The sequence below is a fragment of the Rutidosis leptorrhynchoides genome, chromosome 7, assembly GCF_046630445.1.
Source record: "Rutidosis leptorrhynchoides isolate AG116_Rl617_1_P2 chromosome 7, CSIRO_AGI_Rlap_v1, whole genome shotgun sequence".
Classification (NCBI taxonomy): domain Eukaryota; kingdom Viridiplantae; phylum Streptophyta; class Magnoliopsida; order Asterales; family Asteraceae; genus Rutidosis; species Rutidosis leptorrhynchoides.
In genome coordinates this window covers 53,087,745-53,100,545 of record NC_092339.1, presented here as the reverse complement: position 1 = coordinate 53,100,545, position 12,801 = coordinate 53,087,745, and positions in this window count along the sequence as shown.

Genomic DNA, 12,801 nt, shown 5'->3' with positions numbered 1-12,801 from the left:
AGATGTGTCGACATGATAGGTCGAAACATTGTATACGTGTCTATGGTATCTCAAGATTACATAATATACAATACAAGTTGATTAAGTTATGGTTGGAATAGATTTGTTACCAATTTTCACGTAGCTAAAATGAGAAAAATTATCCAATCTTGTTTTACCCATAACTTCTTCATTTTAAATCCGTTTTGAGTGAATCAAATTGCTATAGTTTCATATTGAACTCTATTTTATGAATCTAAACAGAAAAAGTATAGGTTTATAGTCGGAAAAATAAGTTACAAGTCGTTTTTGTAAAGGTAGTCATTTCAGTCGAAAGAACGACGTCTAGATGACCATTTTAGAAAACATACTTCCACTTTGAGTTTAACCATAATTTTTGGATATAGTTTCATGTTCATAATAAAAATCATTTTCTCAGAATAACAACTATTAAATCAAAGTTTATCATAGTTTTTAATTAACTAACCCAAAACAGCCCGCGGTGTTACTACGACGGCGTAAATCCGGTTTTACGGTGTTTTTCGTGTTTCCAGGTTTTAAATCATTAAGTTAGCATATCATATAGATATAGAACATGTGTTTAGTTGATTTTAAAAGTCAAGTTAGAAGGATTAACTTTTGTTTGCGAACAAGTTTAGAATTAACTAAACTATGTTCTAGTGATTACAAGTTTAAACCTTCGAATAAGATAGCTTTATATGTATGAATCGAATGATGTTATGAACATCATTACTACCTTAAGTTCTTTGGATAAACCTACTGGAAAATAGAAAAATGGATCTAGCTTCAATGGATCCTTGGATGGCTCGAAGTTCTTGAAGCAGAATCATGACACGAAAACAAGTTCAAGTAAGATCATCACTTGAAATAAGATTGTTATAGTTATAGAAATTGAACCAAAGTTTGAATATGATTATTACCTTGTATTAGAATGATAACCTACTGTAAGAAACAAAGATTTCTTGAGGTTGGATGATCACCTTACAAGATTGGAAGTGAGCTAGCAAACTTGAAAGTATTCTTGATTTTATGTAACTAGAACTTGTAGAATATATGAAGAACACTTAGAACTTGAAGATAGAACTTGAGAGAGATCAATTAGATGAAGAAAATTGAAGAATGAAAGTGTTTGTAGGTGTTTTTGGTCGTTGGTGTATGGATTAGATATAAAGGATATGTAATTTTGTTTTCATGTAAATAAGTCATGAATGATTACTCATATTTTTGTAATTTTATGAGATATTTCATGCTAGTTGCCAAATGATGGTTCCCACATGTGTTAGGTGACTCACATGGGCTGCTAAGAGCTGATCATTGGAGTGTATATACCAATAGTACATACATCTAAAAGTTGTGTATTGTACGAGTACGAATACGGGTGCATACGAGTAGAATTGTTGATGAAACTGAACGAGGATGTAATTGTAAGCATTTTTGTTAAGTAGAAGTATTTTTATAAGTGTATTGAAGTCTTTCAAAAGTGTATAAATACATATTAAAATACTACATGTATATACATTTTAACTGAGTCGTTAAGTCATCGTTAGTCGTTACATGTAAGTGTTGTTTTGAAACCTTTAGGTTAACGATCTTGTTAAATGTTGTTAACCCAATATTTATAATATCAAATGAGATTTTAAATTATTATATTATCATGATATTATCATGTATGAATATCTCTTAATATGATATATATACATTAAATGTCTTTACAACGATAATCGTTACATATATGTCTCGTTTAAAAATCATTAAGTTAGTAGTCTTGTTTTTACATATGTAGTTCATTGTTAATATACTTAATGATATGTTTACTTATCATAGTATCATGTTAACTATATATATATATCCATATATATGTCATCATATAGCTTTTACAAGTTTTAACGTTCGTGAATCACCGGTCAACTTGGGTGGTCAATTGTCTATATGAAACATATTTCAATTAATCAAGTCTTAACAAGTTTGATTGCTTAACATGTTGGAAACATTTAATCATGTAAATATCAATCTCAATTAATATATATAAACATGGAAAAGTTCGGGTCACTACACCAACGAAGACTAAATCCTAATATGCAAGATGTAGTTAAGAAAGAGATTATTAAACTGCTAGATGCAGGTCTAATTTATCCAATCTCTGATAGTCCATGGGTATGCCCAGTTCAATGCGTGCCTAAGAAGGGTGGCATGACTGTCATTACAAATGAGAAAAATGAGCTTATTCCTACTAGGACTGTAACAGGATGGCGTGTGTGTATTGATTATAGAAAATTAAATGACGCCACCAGAAAAGATCACTTTCCCTTACCTTTCATAGATCAAATGTTGGAAAGATTAGCCGGAAATAGTTACTATTGTTTTCTAGATGGATTTTCCGGATATTTTCAAATTCCAATAGCACCCGAAGACCAAGAGAAAACCACATTCACGTGCCCTTATGGTACTTTTGCTTACAAACGCATGCCATTTGGACTTTGCAACGCCCCTGCAACCTTTCAAAGGTGTATGATGGCGATTTCTCATGAGATGATAGAAGAATGCATGGAAGTTTTCATGGATGACTTTTCAGTCTTCGGTGATACATTTGAATCATGTCTAGTTAATCTGGAACGAATGCTTATTAGATGCGAACAATCAAATCTAGTACTTAATTGGGAGAAATGCCATTTCATGGTTAAAGAAGGCATCGTTCTTGGACATAAAATTTCAAAAGAAGGAATTGAAGTGGATAGAGCTAAAGTATATGTAATTGCTAAACTTCCACATCCCACCAATGTTAGAGGAGTTAGGAGTTTTCTAGGGCATGCCGGTTTTTACCGACGTTTCATAAAAGATTTTTTTAAAATTGCCACTCCTATGAATAAACTCCTAGAAAAAGATGCTCCATTCATCTTTTCAGATGAATGTATCAAATCTTTTAATATTCTTAAAGAAAAACTCACTAATGCACCGATCATGATAACACCAAATTGGAATCTACCATTTGAACTAATGTGCGATGCAAGTGATTTTGCAATGGGAGCCGTTTTAGGACAAAGGATTGAAAAACGATTTCAACCTATATATTATGCTAGTAAGACGTTACAAGGAGCACAAACGAACTATACAACTACTGAAAAAGAACTCCTTGCTATTGTCTTTGCTTTTGACAAATTTCGTTCATATCTCGTTCTAGCAAAAACGGTGGTCTATACCGACCATTCTGCTCTTAGATACCTATTTTCAAAACAAGATGCTAAACTAAGATTAATCCGTTGGATCTTACTCTTACAAGAGTTTGATATTGAAATCCGAGATAAAAGAGGAGCAGAAAATCTCGCCGCTGATCATCTTTCTCGTCTTGAAAATCCCGAATTAGAAGTTCTAAATGAATCGGCCATACAAGACAACTTTCCTGATGAATATCTATTGAAGATAGATTATAATGAAATACCATGGTTTGCAGACTATGCAAACTACTTAGTTTGTGGATTCCTTAAAAAAGGATTATCGTACCAAAGACGAAAGAAATTCTTCAGTGATATAAAACACTATTTCTGGGAAGATCCACATTTGTTTAAAAGTTGTCCCGATGGAATAATACGCCGATGTGTATTTGGAGATGAAGCTAGTAAAATATTAAACCATTGTCACACAGGACCAACAGGAGGGCATTATGGGCCTCAACTAACAGCAAGAAAAGTTTATGATGCTGGATTCTATTGGCCTACAATTTACAAAGACGCACACCTTCTTTGCAAATCCTGTGATGCTTGTCAAAGGGCCAGAAAAATAAGTCAACGTGATGAAATGCCACAGAATGTCATCCAAGTATGTGAAGTATTTGACATTTGGGGTATTTACTTTATGGGTCCATTTCCAAAATCTAATAATAATCTATATATACTCGTAGCCATTGATTATGTATCTAAATGGGCGGAAGCACAAGCTCTCCCAACTAACGATGCACGAGTTGTAGTAAACTTTTTAAAACGTCTTTTTGCAAGGTTTGGAACACCGAAAGCTTTAACAAGTGATCGGGGTACTCATTTTTGTAATAATCAACTTGAGAAAGTTCTTAAAAGATATGGAGTAACTCATAAAATCTCCACCGCATATCATCCACAAACAAGTGGACAAGTTGAAAATACCAACCGAGCTTTAAAACGTATTCTAGAGAAAACCGTAGGATCAAATCCGAAGGAATGGTCCATTAAATTGGAGGATGCACTCTGGGCTTTTAGAACAGCCTACAAAACTCCAATTGGAACCACACCTTTTAGACTTGTTTATGGAAAAGCATGTCATCTTCCAGTAGAAATTGAACACAAAGCATTTTGGGCTTTGAAGACATGTAATCTTGATTTACATGAAGTCGGACGTCTACGATTAATTCAACTAAATGAATTAGAAGAATTAAGACATGAAGCATACGAAAATTCGTTAATCTATAAAGAAAGAACGAAGAAATGGCATGATAAAAGAATCAGAAGTTCAAAAGAATTTAAGGAAGGAGACAGAGTTCTTCTTTTCAATTCACGATTCAAGCTATTTCCTGGAAAATTGAAATCAAGATGGTCTGGACCATTCATAGTCAAAAGAGTTTTCCCATACGGAACGATAGAATTAATAAATTCAAATGGGATTGAATTTAAAGTTAATGGTCACAGAGTTAAACATTACATACATGTTCCGATGGAAGAAGACAATGAAGTTAATCACAATTTCGATACCACAGCTAACTAAGTATAGGGGGTTTATGTATTTCTGTTAGAGTTAGATTGTCTGTTTTCGTGTAGTTCTCGAAAATGGAACCCGAATGGTCTTTCCCTAGCAGACCCTAAAGAACTAGTCTTCTCCCCCCATTCTGAATTTTTATTTTTTTAGGTTTTTACAAAATGAAGACTGCCTGTGAACTAAACCATGGTCTAATGCTACACGCTTTGATCACTAAACGTAATAATGACACACTTCCGAGTGAAATAGTATCAGTAATCAGAGAAAGAATGGACGGAGTTAGAAAAGAATCCAGATGCGAAGATAATAAGTTACAATTTGGTAAAGGAAAATCAAAATCCGCAGCGAAAAGAAGAGCACGACACCTAGAAAGATGTCACAAATGCGGAAAATGGTCACATGGAGGTAAATGTTCAAATAATCAAACCTATTCAAATACCGAATTTGTTACTTTATGCAGAGATGGACCGTTCATATGTTTAGAAGAAAAGACACTGAATGCTCGAGGTTACGCCTATGCAGCTATGGAAAACCAATTAAACCAACTATCTTATGAATGGGATAGATCATATAACTAAGAAATCTATTTCACAGGTAAGTCTGTACAGTTTTTATTTAATTTTTTTTTATTTTTAACCTTTTGATAATAAACGCTAATTTGTTCGCTATAAAGTATTAAATTGGTATTGAATAAAATTAGGTTTGGCGATCGAAATTATTGATATCATTCAAAAATTTATTACATCACTGCGAAATTTAACGTTTATTCTTAAGGTATAAATATCTTTAATCAATCAACCCAAAATATTTCAAAAATTCGTCATGAGTTAAATTAGGTCTTGGAACCGAAATTACTTTACCGAAAAGAGGGGCGCATATTTTTGATAATATTTGATTGATTAAAGTGGGATAAAAAGCCAAAAAGATTTTTAATTTTATTTTTACCATGTTTTTAAAATTAATATTTAAATCTTAAATTAATATTGTAAACTTTGTAAAAACAATATTTTTAAAATTGTAAATATTTGAAAAATTAATATAAGTTTGGTGTGAATTTATAATATGAATTTTTAAATTAAGTTTGGTGTGAATTTTTAATTTTAAAAAAAAAATATGAATTTTTTAATTTGATGCATTTCAAATTTTAAGTTTGGTGAGAATTTTTAATATTAATTTTGAATTTTATATTTAAATTGTGTGAATTTAAAAACAAAAATTTACTTTATCTCATTAAGTTAAAAATATGATTTTTAAAATTCGTCGTAAGTTGAAGACTAGGTCTTTGAACCGAAATTGCTTTACCCGAGGGAGGGACGAGAATTTTATTATCATTATTTTTAATCTTATTGAATTAAAGTATGCCAAAAATATTAAAAAACCCAAAAATCTTAGCTTTTAAAACAATCGCTACAAAAAGAAAAAAAATTTTAAAATTTTGTCAAAGGACGGACTAGGACATCAATCCGAAACGACCTCGTCCTAAATAACAAGGGAAACAAAATTTTAAAAATTAATTACTTAATTGTTTTATAAGTTAAAGATTATATATAAAAAAAAATAATAACAAACTCCGCGACTCGCGGAGTTTGAAAGGTAATTCACCGCGACTCGCGGGAGGACCGAAATACAGAAAAAAAAAATATAACGCAAAAACTGATCAGTCCACACACCACAAAACACATACTGCGAAAAGTACTGCACGAAAAAACCGTAAAAACACCCCCAAATTCACAATTCTTGACCGTTAATCACCAAATCTTTTACTAAAATCATGTTGAGAAGGATGCTATCAAGGAATTACTCAAGAAAAACGGTAAATTTCTACACCTAAACACCATTTAATTCGAAATTAGTGTTCTTGAGCAAATTTTTTCCCCAATTTGATTTTGATGCTTTTTAGTGTAATTATGTTTAAATTGTTTATGTATTATGCTTGTATAACCTAGATTGATGCTATTTAACATGATTAGAAGCCTTAAACTTCAAATTTTGAGTAATCTAGGGTTTGTGTTCTTGAGCAAATTTGGGGCTTTTTGATATAAACAGGTTATGGCCGATTTTTCTCATGAATTGTTATTAAATTAAGTAGTGTAACATGTTTAGATAGTTAAATGATCCAAACTTTGAGCCTAAACATGATTTTGAGAATTAAAGTGGACTTTTTCAAGTCTAAAAATTCATGAACTTGATTTTTGAGAGATAATGCCATTTGAAACTTGTTTAATTGCTAGTAATGATTATTTTGACATGTTATTTGAGTTGAATGCTTATGAACTTGGCGAACATTTTCGTATATGCTTATTTGAAAAAGTGAAGATTTGATGAAAATATGAAAATGAGCTTAAGTTTGATATAAATTGATCATGTCATTGTAATTATTTTGATTGATGATTTTGCTGACACTAATGCATATTTGGATGCACAAAAATTTTGTTTGATGTGTTTTGCAGACTGAAAGGGGTGAATCTTCATCCCAAGCTCGCAATGCTCCTGCTGAGAATGCGGAACAACAGGAGGTGGATAACTACTACAAGCAAGATATACCTCATCCAGTCATGACATTTTCTGATATGCACTTGGAAGAGTTGCACCCGAACCTGAGATTTGACAGACTTTGGATAGATTATCCAAAATACCAAAGGGGTTTGCATACTCTTCATTCTAAAGTTGTTGAGGTACCTAGGGTCATAGAATGGGGACCCTTAGAAGCTGTAGAATTGGCCGGGCCAATTAGGGAATTACTTGCACAGAGGTATGGTAATTCTACTTTTAATGACTGGGTACGTTTATTCACCATGCGTAGACCTGTATATAAAGTATGGTGTGAAGAATTGTTGTGTAGTATAGAATTAAATGATCGGGTAGCTAGTTTAACCGACCGATCTTTTATTAGATTTTTGTTAGGAGGTTCGATGCGCCACATGTCTTTACTAGACATGGCTCAGGCTTTACGTATATATACGCCTGAGGAGTTAGCATATGCCGATTGTAGAGGGTTGATACTAAATGGTAGAAAGATAGATGAAAATTTTGATACACACGGTGTATGGAGTCAAATGACAAGCCATCACCGATTCAAAGGGGGAAATTACTCTTATTTGGATATAGATAGAGCTGAATTAAGAGTGATTCATAGGTTTTTAGCTAATTCGATTACACAAAGAGGTAAGAACAAGGAAAAGGTAAATGAACAGGATTTGTTTTACCATATGCGTATTCGAGACCCACAAAGCGCTGTAAGTATACCTTATTGTGTGGGTTATTATTTATCAGCTATGGTTAGGGGGATGAGACCGCATAGCATAATAGGAGGTGGTATTTTTATTACTTTGATTGCTGAATATCTCGGCGTGGATATAAGTCGGGGGGATTATTAGTCGAAGAACCAGAACCCCGCGATACTATAGGTTTAAATGTATACCATGGTGCGAAAGTTTTGAAGAGGCAAAATAACGCCGCAGTACAATACCATGGTAGACATCCACAGGTTGAGAGAAACCAACAGCAAGGTAATGTAGGAGGGGGAAATGAAATGCAAGAAATGCAAAGGTTTATAGCTTCACAGGAGTACGAAAATGCTAGACAGAGAGCATTTGAAGATTGGCAAGTTCATCAAAACCAAATCATAGCTCATTGCCAACATATAGGTAGAAACTATATTCCTACTCCGAAACCCATATTCCCTCCCTGGTTTATAGAGATGCAACCACCGTATCCTACGTATAACCCTGCCGAAGCATTTTATAGCACCTATGGTTATGCTTGGAACCCCTATTGGTACCAGTATCATCCCTAGTCTATTTAGTTTTATTTATTTTGTAATTTGTAATGTTGATACGTTTAATACTTATGTTAATATTGTAATAGTTTTTATAATTTTCTAACTTTTATTCTTAGATTTTAATAATTTTTGAATGTGGGGTAATATACCAAACTTCAAAAATATGTATATATGTTTGCAGTTTATCTTATGTACACAACAGGGTAAAACAACGCATTTTCAAAGACTGGCATTAAGTTCAGCAAAAGCAACTAATTTTGACGACAAGATGCAAAATATATGTGAAATAACAACAAGACGGAATGAACAAATGATGTGCACCATTTATCATTCAGCAAACAAACGCCAATATATTTGGAAACTTTGGTAAAATTTAATCAATTTCACACAAATCACCCTCAATAATTTAAATTGTTACTTATTTCTTGCAAATGAGGGCATTGCAAGATCTTAAGTGTGGGAAGGGGTTAAATTCTTTCGGATTTTAAAATTTTTATCTTAAACACTGGGTTACCATTAAAAATACTAGTAAAGTAGTAGTTGTATTAGAATTTAGTGCTCTCTGATAATAAAGAACAGCCCTAGTCTTATATACTGACTACCCAATTCTAGTAAAATTTTTCAAAATTTTTAATTAAATGAACTCAAAATCATGTTTATACATATTTATGAACGATAAAACTAGGTTTTAACACCGAAATTATTGTTACCTCAGAAAGGACATAAATTGAGAAACAAACCAAAATGTTAAAATTCATTTAAAATGGAATAGAGAACGATAAAAAGGAAAATAAAAGCCAAGTGTGGGAAAATTTACCAAGTTAAATTAAACATATGTCACATATATCTGTAACAAATAACTGAAAATACTTTTGCTTTGGACTAAACTAAACTGTTTTACCCGATGAAAGAAAAGAAGAGATGGATCTACACGATGAATCAATTCCATCATTAAAAGGAAGTAAAGTCTTCCGAAAAAGACACGCGCTTCTAGATTTAGGTCATGAAGTTGTCGTCCAGACCAGCTGTAGGTTGACGAAAAATCTAGAAAAGTCATCATTAAAATCAGCAGGAAATCCACGGACCTCAGCATTAAACAGGGTCGCCAAGTGGTCAGATTTATCCTAACCATGAGAAGGATTTATCTCATACAATGGGGGGGGCACCATGCAAATTAGCTTGATAAGACTAATGAATCAGATCCCCAGAAAGGATAATCTCCTTAAAGATTAAAAATCAGCTTTTAAAGCCTGATATTACTCAATCCTAGAGATTGACCATAAAGATTGAGAATTACAAACTCATGAAATTCAATGATATCTAAACTCGAGCTTGAACGAGAAAATATTTTGATCAAAATTACAAACCGATTTGTTTTCTGAAAACCCTATTTTCAATGCGTTCATTACCATTGAACGTAAAATCCTAGGAATTCACCTGGAATTCATTAGGTCACCTGAACCAAATCGGGTGTCAACCGTAAGAACGGTGGTTGCATAGCATGGTCAAAGACATGACCTTGTGCCAGACCGAAAAATCATAAGGGTGAGCTTTACTATTGCTCCTACCAAGGATAGTAATTGCGTCCGACACGTTATAGACCATAATCAAATGCATGTCATTAGACATTGCCTTAACAGTTGCTTGTTCAACGCTTTCCTTTACAACTGGACGGTAGTTTACCGAAAGGTAATATACGGGACAAGTAAACTGGACGTGTTGCTTTCCAAATACAAGGTTAGCAAGTGGGTGACACAAAACCGCAAGTTTTGAGCTAAAATTTTCAAATCTGAAACCCACCAAACCCACAAAAATATTTTGCAAACACCGGTAAAGGGTTATTCCGGAAAACTTATCTAGGGTAAAAAACTAGATTTAATTTTCAAAAGATCAAATGTTTTCATAAAGATCCAATTTCCTTAATGGATCTAAATTTTTATAGTCATGTGGGACTGTAAACCATATCGTTACTACCATAGTTTATACCACCGTATAGAAATCACTGATGTACAAAGTGTGAAGAATAAAGAAGTGATTCTAGTATTTCAAGACGATATTGCTTGAGGACAAGCAACGCTCAAGTGTGGGAATATTTGATAATGCTAAAAACGAACATATATTTCATAGCATTATTCCTCAAGAAAGACAAGCTTTTAGTTGAAATTGTTCTATTTACAAGTGATATTCGTTTAAATAATAAAAGGTGAAGACAAAAGACAGATTCGACGAATTGAAGACGCAAACGACCAAAAAGCTCAAAAGTACAAAAGACAATCAAAGAGGTTCCAATTATTGATAAGAAACGTCTCGAAATTACAAGAGTACAAGATTCAAAACGCAAAGTACAAAATATTAAATTGTACGCAAGGACGTTCGAAAATCCGGAACCGGGACCAGAGTCAACTCTCAACGCTCGACGCAACGGACTAAAAATTACAAGTCAACTATGCACATAAATATAATATAATAATTAAATAATTCTTATAATTATTTATATATTATATAAATATTTAAAACCGTCGGTAAACAAAGAGCCAAACTCGTGTGAGCTGTAAAAGCAAACTCCGCGACTCGCGGAGTTTGAAGGCCAAAAGGGCCGCGAGTCGCGGAGCCCCAATTTCTGAAAATCCCTATAAAGCCAACCGAATTCTGATCGCAAAAATCATCCTTTTTCTTCTTCTCTCATAAACGTATTATATATATAATTTATATTTTAATTTTAATTTTAATTTTAAATTCTAATAATAAGGGTATGTTAGCGAATATTGTAAGGGTGTAAGTCGAAATTCTGTCCGTGTAACGCTACGCTATTTTTAATCATTGTAAGTTATGTTCAACCTTTTTAATTTAATGTCTCGTAGCTAAGTTATTATTATGCTTATTTAATCCGAAGTAATCATGATGTTGGGCTAATTACTGAAATTGGGTAATTGGGCTTTGTACCATAATTGGGGTTTGGACAAAAGAACGACACTTGTGGAAATTAGACTATGGGCTATTAATGGGTTTTATATTAAATAAACAATACCTTGTTAATTTAATATACAAACTTATAATTCGACGTATTTATATATAACCACATACGCTTGACTGGGTACGGTGGGCGGGATATCTATAAATACCAATAATTATTCATTTTACCGGATACGGAACTGGATTAATAGTTAATAGACTTGTTGAAACAGGGGTGAATTACATTCAAGAGTAATTGGTGTAATTGTTAACAAAGTAGTAAAACCTTGGTTTACACGCAGTCGATAACCTGGTGTATTCATTAAACAAAGTATTAAAACCTTGTTATAATTCGAATCCCCAATTAGTTGGAATATTTGACTTCGGGAATAAGAATAATTTAACGAAGGATTTCGCTCTTTATATTTATGACTGATGGACTATTATGGACAAAATCCGTATGGACATATTAAATAATCCAGGACAAAGGACAATTAACCCATGGGCATAAAACTAAAATCAACACGTCAAACATCATGATTACGGAAGTTTAAATAAGCATAATTCTTTTATTTCATATTTAATTTCCTTTATTTTATATTTAATTGCACTTCTAATTATCGCATTTTTATTTATTGTTATTGTATTTAATTGCACTTTTAATTATCGTACTTTTTAATTATCGCAAGTTTATTTTATCGCACTTTTATTAATCGCAATTTCATTATTTACTTTACGCTTTAAATTAAGTCTTGTATTTATTTATTATTTTACATTTGGTTTTAACTGCGACTAAAGTTTTAAAATCGACAAACCGGTCATTAAACGGTAAAAACCCCCCTTTATAATAATAATATTACTTATATATATATTTGTATTTTTATAAAAGTAAACTAATATAGCGTTAAGCTTTGTTTAAAAAGATTCCCTGTAGAACGAACCGGACTTACTAAAAACTACACTACTGTACGATTAGGTACACTGCCTATAAGTGTTGTAGCAAGGTTTAAGTATATCCATTCAATAAATAAATAAATATCTTGTGTAAAATTGTATCGTATTTAATAGTATTTTCTTGCTAAATTTAATAGTATTTTTATACCCCTTTGCTAAAACATCAATATTCATACATGATAATATCATGATAATATAATAATTTAAAATCTCATTTGATATTATAAATATTGGGTTAACAACATTTAACAAGATCGTTAACCTAAAGGTTTCAAAACAACACTTACATGTAACGACTAACGATGACTTAACGACTCAGTTAAAATGTATATACATGTAGTGTTTTAATATGTATTTATACACTTTTGAAAGACTTCAATACACTTATCAAAATA